The sequence below is a fragment of the Pogonomyrmex barbatus genome, unplaced genomic scaffold (assembly GCF_055798465.1).
Source record: "Pogonomyrmex barbatus isolate J1 unplaced genomic scaffold, ASM5579846v1 scaffold5, whole genome shotgun sequence".
Taxonomy (NCBI): Eukaryota; Metazoa; Arthropoda; class Insecta; order Hymenoptera; family Formicidae; genus Pogonomyrmex; species Pogonomyrmex barbatus.
Window position 1 is genome coordinate 2,560,879 of NW_028297149.1, and position 15,050 is coordinate 2,575,928.

The 15,050-nt window shown below is 38.6% G+C and overlaps 1 non-coding gene and 1 pseudogene across 1 annotated transcript; one reads left to right on the plus strand and one right to left on the minus strand.

Annotated features, from left to right (window-relative positions):
• Positions 1–1,155: 1,155 nt before the first annotated feature.
• On the minus strand, positions 1,156–8,824 carry LOC148935302 (uncharacterized; annotated as a pseudogene).
• A 5,910-nt stretch (positions 8,825–14,734) lies between these two features.
• Positions 14,735–14,808, plus strand: TRNAM-CAU (transfer RNA methionine (anticodon CAU)). Its single transcript has one exon. It is a non-coding gene; the product is annotated as a tRNA-Met (tRNA).
• Positions 14,809–15,050: the final 242 nt, after the last annotated feature.

Consider the following 15,050-nt stretch of genomic DNA (forward strand, 5'->3'; position numbering starts at 1 on the left):
AATGTTTTCTTTTCTCCTTGTTCCTTGTATGTCGCATAAGTGCATTTATCGTCACGAAATCCACTCCAACCGGTTCAGAATGCAGAAAAATCTTACGAGAGTAACTTTGAGTTCTAATGGGATTAGCACCACATAAAATGTTTCTTTTCTACCATTGTAAATCTGTCAACATGAATTTTCCCTTCAAAGTTGTTACCAGTAAATTTCAAAGCTAGAAATTTTTTTCTCTCTAGTCTTTTACAATACATAAAACCGTATAACACGGCAGGACAGGTGGCATTTAAGGTGCTTACTAATTGAGCAAAATCACGTATTTTATACCATTTTCCTTCTTGAAATTTCTCTAATAAGGAGAAAATTCTGCATCTTGGAATTATCTAATTCCAGACAAAACTTCATTCAGTTAATCACAAATCCCAAAAATTTGCATTTCCGACTAAGTATCAAAAAACTCTTTTCGTAATTTATAATAAATCCTAACTTTTCCAAAAACTTAATTATTTTTATAACATTAGTTCTACATTTTTCTATCGAGTTTTCTACGAATAAATCAAGGTAAATAATACAAGATACCCGCGACTCTCAAATGATTAATAAGAGGTTTCATGATTTTTATAAAAATATATGGATTTATACATAAGCCGAATAGTAAACATTTGAATTAATATAATTTTTTCTCGAAACAAAATCTTAAAAATTTTTTATGCTCTTCCTTTACAGGAACTAATTAATAGATATCTTTCAAATCTAAAGTGCACATGTAATTCTCTTTATTCATTAGATTTTTAACCAATCGAATGTCCTTTATTTTAAAATGTATTGGATCTATAAATTTCTATTTAACTCTTTTAGGATCTATTTAACTCTTTTAGATTAAAAATCTAGTAGAGCCATCTGATTTTGGAACGAGAAAAAAAGGAGAGATAAACTGATCATCACATTCTGCACATTCTTCTATTTTTGATTAATTTTTGACTAATAACTGTGCTAATGCAGATCTAACTTCTGCGCTCTGCTTTGAAGTGATCAAGTGGGCTCACTTAACGATATGTGTTGTGCCTCATAAATGGGATTAAATATCCTCTAATACAATTTAAAATGAAATTATCATTTGTAATTTCTATCCAAGCGTTAGTAAAAAATTGAAGCCGACCAGAAATGATGTTTACTTCTTTTACTTCTTTGATGATAAATGGCTCGTTATCCTCGCTAAGAACTTCCGTTGAAGTTGTTTGATTCCCCGGCTTCCGGGCCTGAACTTGATCAGACTCAAGTGGGCCTTTCCTGTTTCCTTGGCTCCTAGGGGTTATTTAAGTCTAATTAGTTTTTTCCTGATGCTTAAGACAACTACAGCTTTTTCAATAGTCTGTACTTCCTGCATAAGATCTTTGAATTTTTCTGAATAGTTCAGTATTCATCTGAGATTGTTGTTTCTAACATCAGTTTGAGGGACTTGTTTAACAGAGGAGTAATAAACTTCCTTGTGATTGAATGTCGGTAAAAAATCTCTGTCAAAAGTTGACCTACATAACTTAAGTAAACAGAAAACTTTTCCTAATCTTGGCAAGCAGGATCTTGATTGCTAAATTTTTATTTGAAATAAATTCAATAATTATATCACCAACTACGTGCCACTTAGTTTAATAAACTTTTAACGTAGTAATTCTATAATAATTCGATATCAAATAATTTTTTATATCGATTAAAGTCCCTCCCACGCGAATTATGTTGCGAAAAATATTATCTCAGCCAGGGATCGAACCTGGATCGCCTGTTCTCCGGGCAGGCATCTTATCCATTAGATTACCGAGGCATATGGTAATATTTATCGCAATACTTAGATAAATAATACGTCGAACGGTGTGTAAGAATTTTCGATATGTAAGAATAAACAATAAATTGATACCAGCCGGTTTCATATTAACAATAGGAATAAAGCGATTCATGGCAAGCAGGATCTTGGTTGCTAAATTGTTATTTGAAATAAATTCAATAATTATATCACCAACTAACTCCTCATGGAAGTTAACCTCCAATTGTTTGGTTTTGTTAGGATCCATTTCCAATAATTTTTGAATTTCTTCTCTGGTGTTAATTTCAATCGCAACTGGATTCTCTCGATATATCCAATCTGTGGACTACTCATCAATCGAAGCAGAGCCACTTAGACGAATCGTTCTTCTTTTCCACACATTTGTCTCTGAAAGTTAAATAACAAAAATGGGGATAAGAGAAAAATACTTTAAAGAGGGCACAATAAACTGAGTAACATTTATTACGTAATCTCGTAAATTTCTTGTTCTTATTAAACTTATCTCACATACACTCAAAGTTGAAGTCGTATGGACTTTGACAACTCAATGTTCGTGGAACAGATGATTTTTGCTTTTCTTTCGTTTATTAATTTTTCAAAATTAACCCAGAGGGTAAAAAAGAGCATTACGACTTAAGTAACACTTATTGTGTAACCTGTGAACTTTTTGTTTTTGTTGAACTAATTCACGTATACTCAAAGTCAAAGTCGTATGGACTTTGACAACTCATCGTTTATGTGGAATTGATGAGTTTTATTTTTCTCATTTATAACTTATCATTAAGTTTATATTAGCAGTCTTAAACTGTGATTCGATATCTAAGTGACTTATTGTCGAGATAGATATTTTTCCCGCTCTTAATTTATTGCCTAACTATGTTTGTTAGGTTAGTTACCTAGTTCTACATTTCTTGCATTTGTTTGTCGAGTTATATGATCCTTTTTTCGTTCATCCTGAGAACGGGACTTTGATCTCTTCCTTTTCTTGGAGCTTGACATAATCCCGTGGAATTTTTTAATTATTTGTCGAGCAGTACTATTACAATTGTTAATTTTTTATCGAGAACGGTGAGGTATAATATATAAATAATACAAGTTTTTCATAATCAATTCTAGCTCAACAATTTCATGGAGAAAATTAATGTCATACTACATAAAGTAAAAATCGAAATCAAATTTTATATTTTTTTGTTGATTTTTGATTTTTCAAAGTATTCTCATTTAGATTTCAGAACAGCAACACATACGTTGAGCATTCTTTTCATAATTTGTTTAAAGTGATAGCTAAAATTTGAATCCAACACATTTGCAAAAAACTCTTACAATTGATTTTGGTTTGTCGCATTTTTCGTACATTCCTGTCCAACTCATCTCATAGTAATTTCGATTGGGTTTAAGTTAGACTAAGGGAGCCGAATTTATATACTTTAATTCTTTTTGTTTTTCTTTGTGTACTTATTACACAATTTTGACATATGTTTAGGATCATTTTCCTACTGGAAAACAAAACCACGACTCATTATTCTCCTTCCACATAGAAAGGCATGATGTTCTAAAATATAATGGTATCACGTTTTATCCAGAATTCCCTCAATTCTTAGAGATCTCTGACTTTATTTCCGGCAAAACAGTCTAAATCATGACAGATTCGCCATTATGCTTTACTATTGATACTATACATTGATCTGTCATACGCTTACCAACCTGATGACGAATGTACTACAGTTTGAAATTTTCCTCCGAAAATTTCAAACTTCGATTCATCAGAAAACAATACTTTATCCCATTAATTTACTGTTCAATTTATATGTTCATTAGCTCATTGCAACCTTTTTATTTTATTTTATTTCCGTAGCAGTGATTTTTTGATGATTATGCATCCTTTTAACTCGTATTTGCAAAAGCGACGTCGCATAGTCGTTACAGACACTGGTCTTTGTTTTTTTTTAATCCCTATCAGCAATCTATCTCAGGGGGGACATTCAATATTATGTTTGACATATCATGGTGTCCTGAACGAAGTGAGACCATTGTCGCACTTCTAAATGTTCACTACATTATGTGACAGGTAATAAGTCGAATAGAAGTTTCTTTCTTAGTCTGCGCACTGTGGGTCTGGAAGGCATGAACTGTTTTGCCAATGTGTTAGGGTATTTCAATATTCTGTCCTTGTGTGCTCTGACCTTAGTTGCTATCTCTTCCTTCACCGTAGGTGAAGTGCAGATCGCGAAGATTTCGTTGGTGACAAACCATGGTGCGTTGGTTACGATTCTCAATGTCTTTGACTAAAATCTTTGCAAAATTTCAATGTTGGATTGAGATGTGCCCCGTAATTGTACACCATAGGTCCATATGAGTTTTTTAGTATAGTTTTAGTATAATTTTATAGAACAGTAATTTATTTTCAAGATGTAGTTGCGAGTTTTGTCCCATCCAATACATTTTGCGTGGCTGGAGACCTAGCTGTTTTCTTTTGGTGAATATGTGTTTTTTTCAGATGAATCTAGCTACATTCCAAGATATCTAATGTGCGTCACTTGAGGAACCTTCACCTTGTTTATTTTGATGGGAGAATAATTCCCATGTTTTGTTATGAAGGTGACATGAACTGATGACTTATATTCGTTAGCCTTGATCCTCTAGTACCGTATCTAGGAGGATATTTCATTTGATCTATCTTGCAACATTGCGGAAATAGTTGTAAACATCAAATGTCCTCACCGTTACGTAAGTGTTTCAGGAAGATCAGCCGTGAAGAGGAGATATAACAAGAGACCCATTACACTGCCCTACGAACTGCAGCCTCAACTGGATAGAGTTTAGTTACTGCCTCACCGGGACTTATTTGGAAAAATCTATCTTTGACGTAAGAACTTAGGATCAGGTAACTGTTCAGAAAACCTTCTTTGATTTTATAGAGGAGCCCATCATGCCACACCTTATCAAACGCCTGCGAGACGTCCAAAAAGGCAATAGAACAGAATTCCCCCTTTTCCATTGAGCTGTGGCTTTTGCTGACATGTCGAAATATTTGTTCGATGATGCTATAGTGTCTTCTAAACTCAAATTGATGGTAAGAGATTAGTTTTTTTCAATGATTACGAATGACAGTCTAGACAATAACAAGATTTCGAAATCTTGACAGGTAGCAAACTAATTGGTCTGTAAGATTTTAATTCATTAGGATTAGTTTTATCCGGCTTGAGAATCATCATGACCTGAGCAATCTTCTATTGAGGGGACAATGTTTAGTCTAATTATAACGTTATAAAGCTGCACAAGATGGACGATTCCAGATTTCGACAGTTCCTTTAGTATCCGTTCGGTGATGAAGTCATATCCAGAAACCTGCCTACAGTCCAGGTCTCTAATAGTATTTAAGATCTCTGATGGTAAAATCTGCAATTGGTTCCATGGGTTGGATGAATGCTAGTAATTTATGGGTGATATACGTTAAGTGTTCAGCAAATCCCTTGTAAAGATGAGGCTTAAATACCTTTTGTAGATATTCAGCAAAAGCAACAGCCTTTTCTATATTGTTTTGAGCCCAGGGCACAGTGGAGAGGATGCAACTTTTGATTGTTTTAATTTTTTGGTGGCTTTCCACAGAGAGTAGTCCACTGGTTTTGGTGACATCTAAATGTTGGAGATATTTTTGAATGCCGCAGTTTCATTCAGTATCAAGAAGTTTCTTAAGTTCTTTTATCGATCGGTTCAATTTGCTTTTAAGGTATTCAATTGCCAAGATTTCCTCAGATATCTTTTTTCGGCTATTTTTAACCGAATTATATTCGAGTAGATAACCTACTGTCCCTAAGTCCAAGCAGCGGTGATGAATCCCAAGCAGTTTCCTGTACAGAGGCATTAAAATGCTGTACCGCTTTACCTATGTCCTCCTCGGACTTCAGTGGAATCTTAGTATTGAGAGAAGAAGAGAGGAAATAAGACTAGTCCTGACATTGTGGAGGGTGCATTATCGGATTTGATGAGAATCTCACTTTTGGTAACCAGTGTTACCAAAATCGGGATGTGGTCCGAGGATAGCTCAAGACAGCTTCAGAGCATTAGTTTTCCGAGAGGCCTTTTACTACGCAGAAGTCAATTAGGTCAAGGATTTTGCTCTTATCCGTTGGCCAATATGTAAGACTTCCCGAGGATATAATTTTCAAACGTGAAGTCTCGACAGCCTTAAGTAATTCCCATCCTCTGCGAAGGGTAAGGCGGAATCCCCAATGGATATGCTTTGCGTTAAAGTCATCTCCAGCTATGAATCAGTTCCCTAGGGTCTTTAGAAAATAATTAAAGTGTTTCTCCTTGATCTTATGCTTCGGAGGACAATAAACAACCGTCACAGTGATACGGCCAATCTTCCGCAGCTATGTTGGTGGATTATATATATATACTCCTTGCGGTAGAGAGAGGTCTGATAGTGCATTATATTGCTTTTGATTAGTTTAGTTGTGCCACCGTGTGCTGTTCCATTCAGGGTATTGTGTTCAGAGTGTGTCATGAGATAAACATATTTAGAATCTTGATATAACTTCTAGTGAAGTGTGTTTCAGATAATAATATTATGTCAATGTTATGAATGTTGAAGAAAACTTTGAGTTCCTCGACATGGTGTGACAACTCATTGGCATTTCATATAGCAATTTTTAACTATTTTAGCGAATTTTTAACTATTTTAGTCATTAAATTCGCCATGTCGGTGATGGCTTTCGTTTATCTCATTATATCAATAGCTCTCTGACTCTCTTGGATTTGTTCTGGGGATGGGCGTTAGAGTTTCGGTCGGAATGAGAGTAAGAGTCGCAATTTGAATTTCTTTGCAAGACCTGGGCCTTTTGCTTCAACATGAGACAAAAGCGATTTGATAGTTGCATTGTTAAATGATGTAGTTTTGAACCTGAGTGGAGGGTACACATCGCGGATCGCGGCGACATCAGAACGTGATTTTAGAGTTTAAGAGAATTTCCTACCTTGATTTTTCTTCAGCTTTTTGTTGAGATCCTCCTCCCGGATTGGTCGAGCTCGGCGTGAGAAGACATGATTCTGTGATTGGCCCGCGGTTGTGACTCCGTTGCTACGAAGCGCGGCGTGGAACGCAGTTTAAATCTTAGCGCGCACACGCGAACGCGGAATTTTCGAATGTTTAGGGAAGGTCAAAGAATCAACAGTTTATTACACTCTAATAATCTTTAATGTTCAAAATTTAATAGTCGTTACACAAAGCTTAATGAAAACTAACACTAGTGATTTTCTAATTTATTCTATCTGAGGTTGAATTTAAAGCTAGATAAAGACACTTGGAGGAATTCGAATTACTAATTTGAGATCGAAACTAGATTGAGACATTTAAGAAAAAAGAATTTGAACTATGACTAGGGATCGAGTTTTAGGTCCGTTCGGTTCGACGCGACTAACACTGGGAGGGATGATGTCCTCGTACGAAGAGGGGGGGAGTTCCGAAGTGCCTGATCCTCGACGCCTGGTGGCATTATAGAGCGTGCTGATTGACATAAGTAGGGATCGAAGGAAAAATTTCTTTCGTACTGACTGCGGACGTGACAGTACTTTGCTTTTTGAAGATCTTTATAGACAGAATAGCCTTTGTAATTGACTGGATGATTACAACCGCAAACTACACACTTGACATTTTCAGATCTGTCCTTTCTCTGGCAATTACTTGTAGCGTGATGTCCGGCACATTTTACGCATCTAGCCTTACAGAATCCACCATCAAGTTCTGTTACCAAGACCATCCATTGTAGAAATACAGTTGAGGTGTTGGCAACTCGCCTTCGTCTGGAAATTACCAACCGGCTGCGCCTTTGTGCAAAATCCCAAATCCAACAATTTGATTCTATCGGCCATTAATACGCTACGAGCCGCGAGAACCGCAATTAATTCAGAAGAGGCAAACGAAGTACTTTTTCACCTCGTCGCGAATTAGATTCACGTTATCATTATAGAAAAAATAACATCGTGCGTCGTTAAGCACGAGAAATCCAAAACACGCCGTGGCCATAATTTTCTCTCCGAAACCCAATAACTACCGCAACCTATCGTTCTCGACTGCAATCAACCTATCCACAACAAGCGACTCGCAAATTTCGCGCTAATTACGTACGTAGTCAAATCAATTAAAGAACTGTACATAAAACGCATTATCGAGTCGAACATCGAGTACACTGTATTATCAACATTGAACATTTGTGCTATCAACATTTTGTAAGCTAAACGATAATTTAATAAATTGTTTTTTAAGATTAACACACAAAAATGGACGCGGAAACCGACCAGTTTTAAATGAATGTAAATAGGTATAATCAAGAAACACGGTCGTGACTCGTCGCCAAGTGTACGCACTAGCGTTTCATGAGCGCGAGATTGATCGTGTCTATTTTACACGAGTCGGCGAGTTGCTAACAACCGAAATTATCACAATAACAGCTGAATCGATCAACTTCTGAATAGGTGCAATCGATAGTTTGGATTATATATAATAATAGTATTCTTATGTTTTCTCTACGTGCCCTATGAAAAGAGATATTATGATACACAGTTTAAATTTCAAAATTTACTTTTAAGAAACGTCATCGTCGCCCTCCGAGTAGAGTACGATTGCATTTTTCGCCACTACAAGACAGCGGCTCTGATGGTCAAGCCTTTGAAGTATGCACATTGAGAGTGAGTAAATGAGAGAATGAAGGAGCGAGCGAAAGAATCAAGGAATGAACGAGAGAATGAAGGAACGAGCGAGACAACAAAAAAGTGAGTGACAAAATGGAAGAGCGAACGAAAGGATGAAAAAAAGAGTGAAAGACCGAGCGAGATAGCGAAAGAGGGAAAGAGCAAATGAAAGAAAATATTTTGTTAATATTATTTATTTTATAATAATTATATTATAATATTTTATATTATATTAGGTGTACAAAAAAGTTCTGAACTTTTTTTTATAAAATTCAATCTTTATTCAAAAACAAACAAAAAAATATTAATCAGCGAAATATTCCCCGTTTGCATCAACAACCTTTTGCCATCTTTCGGATAGCTTGCGAATTCCTTGACGATAAAAGCTCACCGACTTCGAAGCGATAAAGTCATCAATGCATTTTCGTATCTCTTCAAATCTCACGAAATGTGTATCAGCCAAATGATGCTGCAGCAATCGGAATAAGTAGTAATCGAAAGGCGCCATATCTGGGCTATACGCCGCGTGCGGGAGAAGTTCCCAGCCTAACGCAAAGATATGGTCCTGAGTCGCTTTCGCAACATGTGGTCGAGCATTGTCATGAAGATCACTTTACAACGTCCTTGGCCAGTAAATGGCCTCTTTTCTTCTAATGCATCGCTCAAATTGGTCAATTGTTGTTGGTAGCGGTTTGCTGTGATTGTTTCACCCGGTTGTAACAACTCGTAATACAACCTTTCCAATCCCACCAGATACAAAGCAAAACCTTCTTGGCGTGGATATTGGGCTTTGGCGTCGATATCGAAGGTTGACCAAAGTCAACCCATGATTTTCTACGTTTAGGGTTATCATAAAGAATCCACTTTTCATCGCCTGTAATGATTTTGTGCAGAAAATCTTTTTTCCGGAATTTTGAAAGCAAAGTGAGTGCAGTGTCACGCCGACGATTTTTGTTGTCTTCGGACAATTCATGCGGAACCCATCTGCCTTCCTTCTGAACCTTTCCCATCGTATGTAAACGCACGGAAATGGTTTGCTGCGTAACGGCAAGCTGTTCTGCAAGATCCTTTTCAGTTTGCGCAGAGTTTATATCCAGCAGTGCTTGCAATTCGTCCGTTTCAATCTTTTGAAGATATCCAGCACGCGGTTCATCTTCAAGACTGAAATCTCCTTGACGAAATTTTTGATACCATCTTTTACATGTAGTATGACTTACAGCGTTCTCTTCATATGCAGCACAAATTATTGCAGTGGCTTCAGCAGCATTTTTCTTCAGATGAAACGCGAAGTGGATGGAAAATCGAATATGCTCTTTTGTTGTTGTCATTGTGAACACTACTGATTTTTGAGATTATGTGCATCAAATGCTAAATTGTATGACATTTTAGAAGGCCAAATGTCAACGCTTTAAAACCGCAAAAGGGCGGGAAGATATAAAATTTAAATTGTTATTTCGGTTGTATGAAATCTAAAGCTCAGAACTTTTTTGTACACCTAATATTTAATAATTATATATTATTTTATTTTATATTAATATTTATATATATGTATACAGGTGTAACATAAAAAGCGCCTGTGAATTATATAATGTTATTCCTTGTAAAATCTGAGTTGAAATGTCCCGAATCATTTTTTTCTATTTTGCTTAATGAAACAGTTATTAGTAAGTGAAACTGATCCAATCCAGCCGTTCTTTAGACAAGCATACATCAATGAGCTACGCGCCTGACATGAGTATTCGCCGCTACGTCGCTGTGCCTTCGCAACTTCGTATTGCTGCTAGCGTGCAATATTCTACGCATTGTAATAATGCTAAAAATTTTATTTTGCATCGAAAACTATATTTTTTGCCTCAATTATATATTGTCGCGAGCGCAAAGAACGCAATCGCGCCTATCGCTGACGAAGCGGATTGCGGCAAGCGATACTTTATCCGACTATTATTTTGTCAAGCGATAGTGATTGCTAAACTGCATTGCTAATCATGCACTTATTTTGCAACCGCTCCACGTGAAGTAGAGCAGTTACAAAATTCATTCACGTGAAGTAGAGCGGTTATTGCTAACCGGGTTGCGCGGCTCTTACGCGAGAAGCCGCCGCGCGACCCAGAAATATACCGCGAACACTGACGAACATTTCGATTATGCTGCAAGGACCGGTCGCCTGGAACAGGATAAAAACGGGAGACCGGTACTAGGAGGGGGACCCGTTGAGATTTGGATCTTGCCGTCACGTCTGTCGCGGTCCGAATTAATAAGGACAACCTGTATCATTTTTAATAAAGTTTATTGAACAAACGTGTGCTTCCGTAATGCCGACTCCCTGGCCGACCCCCCGAAACGACCCGCACAACCTGGGACAGCGGTGAAATCGTTTTGCAGCAGCAGCATCCAGTCATCTGGAAAAGACCAATGACCAAAATTCAAGGAGAAGGCCGAAAAGGGAGCTGACGTCACTGCGGTGAGAGAGAGAGCCGGTAGAGCGACAACGCCGAGCATATCAGTGATACCGGAGAAGCAGCGACCTACCGCAACAATCAGCGCTACGTCACCATGCGAATTGCGATCGTAATGTAAGTTATAGAAAATTAAAGCGCTTTAGATATCGAGAGAAAAAACTAGGTCGAATGAGGGAATTAACTGAACTTCCGCCCAAAGAAACACATCGTGGCTACACAGCGAGTCAGCCAGCCGAGCGCTCAGCCCGAGCTCCCCGAACCTCGAGCAGACGGAAACTTTACGTGATCCGCGCGATAATGTATGCCGCGATTTAAGTAATTATTATTCCGACGATAATCTGGCGAGTCAACTGGAATTACGAATCCTGGAATCCGAACATTGTAGTTTGCGTGTTTTCGCTCAGCGACGTAGACAATAGCCCACTACCGAGTAGTGAGAGACGTGACGACGCTCTACTACAACCAACAGACGCGAGATCTGACAATAGTGAACGGCACGAACACAAGTAACCCTAGTCGCGAAGAATTTTCGTTGACGTCTTACAATAGTAGCGTGTTCGATCTAATCGAATTTTACACCGCCTCACGAAACATAAATCCAGCGGAAATGGTAAATCTGCTCTCAGGCACACCGTTAAAACCGATCGCGAAAGAACAACAAGCAATAAGCAGAGAATTGGAAAACGAAGTAAAAAGAATGAGAACCACTAAGCCAAGCACACTGGAAATCCGATCCGGCAGAAGCTTCGCACAATGCGCGAGATGCAATGTTGGCCGAGTTACTAGAAGGCATGCTAAGCACTACAGGGCCGCATAAGCCAACTAGAAGTCGTTAATTACGATCGGAGTGCAGAAAATGACGAACGGATAGAAATGACATACGGGCATACAATGGACGTCCGAAATTCGCGAGACTCCGCGAATATGTTTATGAAGCTAAAAGAAGCGCGCGATATGATCCCGGAGATAGATGGATCATCGCGGAACCAAGTCCAACAATTTTTAAACGCAAGTAGTTACGCGATGAGCGAAATAAATCCTGCCGACGAAAAATCATTATTAAAAGCGATCCTATGCTCGAAGCTAACGGAAAAAGCCATGCACAATTTCCAAACGAGGGACATATAGACGTTCGCACAATTGAAGCGAGAGATCGAGATGTGTTATTTGGCAAAGCGTAGCACCACGCACATTCAGCGAGAGTTTAACATAACCCGCCAAAAACCCGGAGAAAGCGCGCGAGAATACGGACTCCGCGTTGACAAACTAGCAATGGAACTCTATCAATTTATGGTGCGAAGAAGGGCGCGAGCACACCGCTGAGCAACGAAAGACAATCCTAGATACGATTTAGGAATTAGCCCTAGAAAATTTCCAACCAGGATTACGTGACGAAATACAAACAATAATACGTTCCAGGAATTATACGAATTTAACAGCCGCGATGCTAGGCGCGACAGCCGAAGAAAAATTAAAAGGTAGCCAACCTACCAAAATTTACAATAACGAGAAAGCAAGAGGCAATTAAGAACAGAATAGAAACCGCAACCAAAAATTGGAGTGCCACAAATGCAGTAGACTAGGATCTGGCGCGTGATTGTCGTTCAAGCCGATACACGAACAGATATTCGCTACCGCGAGCAAAAGCCCAGCGAAAGACCAGCGAACGTAAACAACATCGAAAAATACTGCTCGTATTGCAAAAAGACAGGCCATAAGCGCGATGAGTGCTGGTCACTGAACGGCCGCCCGAGAAAAGAACTGAGCCGAAATGCACGAGACAGGATAACGGAAAAAGGCGACAAATAAATACCGCTGTAATAATGAAAAAGAATAAACAGTAAAGGGGGAGCGATGACCTATCGTTCACAAGCAATAGCGACGACGAAGAAGAAAAGAAACCGAGAACAAAGATAACGCGAGCGGTATACGAGCATCAAGTGACGAGCATCAAGGTGAATACGCCATACAAAAACGCCACGTTAGACTTGATTACCCTGCCGATGCGAGAGACAAAAAAGAGAAAAACAAGCTTCCTCCTAGATACAGGCGCCACCCTGACATTAATAAAAGTAGGAAATCTAAAAGGAAATACACTAATGCGCGAAGAGCGTTTAACTCTAACTGGAGTTACACACACTCGGAAAGATAAGAGCAACGATAACGCTAGGAGACCGAGACATACTATGTATGTGGTGAGAGATGACTTTCCAATAAATTATGAGGGAACTGGGACTAGATTTTTAAAATAAGCAGCAAGCAAAATGCGACTACAGGAAAAAACAAGTCCGTATTGGCAATGCAACTTTCAAACTCTATCCGTACAAGAAAATCGTGTTAATGCCTTGTAGCGAAATCATAATCCAAACAGTAACCGATCGAAATAGCATTGGAATAGTAAACGCAGTCGAAACTAAACCCGAAGTTTTCATAGGAAATTGGTCGTACCAGAAGAAAACATGTGCCCAGTAAGTGTGATAAATATCACGGGAGAATCCATAGAGATAACAACGTCTCTCGTCACGGTGGACGAGATAAAGACAAGAGACGCCGCACACATGCACCGTGGAGGTGTCAAGTAACAACACGAGCGACGAGCCCATTCGGGCTCGTAAAGAAAAATTGCACAGACAAATACGAACCGAGCATTTAAATGAGGAGGAAAAGAAGACCTTACAGATTGTAAAGATTTCCATGATATCTTCCACCTAGAAAACGACTGCTTATCGCACACTAATGCCGTAGCACATGAAATTAATACACGAACAGATAGCGCGTCGGTGAATGTCCGACCGTATAGATTACCGGAGAAGCACAAGGCAGAAGTAAATAAACAGATAGCAAAAATGCTGGATGACGAGATAATCCAGCCCAGCACGAGTCAGTGGAACGCGCCCTTACTAGTAGTACCGAAGAAATTAGACGTATCTGGAGAACAAAAACTACGAATAGTTGTGGATTTTCGGAAATTGAAACGACTTAACAATTGGCGATTCTTTCCCGCTCCCGAATATCACTGACATATTAGACTAACTAGGAAACGCAAAATATTTTACAAAGTTGGATTTAGCATCAGGATACCATCAAATCCTCATGCATGAGGAATATACAAAACAGCGTTTCCTCACCCTACGGACATTACGAATTTAATAGAATGCCCTTTGGAAAAAATGCGTCTACAACATTCCAGATACTTATGAAATTCCGTGCTAACCGGACTCAAATGCCTAGTCTATCTATAATAGATGACATCGTAATATACGGACCAAATTTAAAAGAACATAACAAAAGACTAATTGAAGTATTCAAAAAACTAAGAGACTACAATCTAAAACTACAGACCTACTACAACCGAATAAATGAGAGTTTTTTAAGAAAGGAGGTGACATACCTAGGTCACATTATCTCCGGTATAAACGGTAAACGGCAAATCCCGAATCCAGCGAAAATAATGGCCGTAACAAATTTTCCAATATCAAAAAAGGTAAAAGACGTGCAATCCTTCTAATAGGATTAGCCTGTTATTATTAGAAAGATATTAGAAGATTCATCGAGAATTTTTCAAAGATAGCGAAGCCACTGACAAAATTAACAAAAAAGGACGAAAAATTCGTTTGGATAGTGGAACAACAAGACACATTCGAAACACGAAACATTAAAGGAAAAGCTAACGACCACATCAGTTCTAGCCTATCCTGACTTCACTAAACAATTTATAGTGTGGCGGTCTCACACAACTAATACCTAGCAAAACATCCACGAAAAGCATGGCCCGCATGGCGCAGTGGTAGCGCGCCAAGTCTCATACACTTGAGGACCTAGGTTCGAATCCCACCGCGGCCAACATCTTTTTTCCGTCATCAAAATTCATCATATCGTGGACAACGCTCCTCCATCACCAACCGCCACCAAAATAGTAACGACAGATGCATCCGGTTACGCCATCGGAGCGATATTGTCGCAAGGGCCAGTAGGCCAAGATCGACCAATTGCATATGCGAGCAGAATTCTGAATAAAGCGGAACAGAACTATAATACAACAGAGAAAGAATTACTAGCCATAGTATGGGCCGTCAAACACTTTC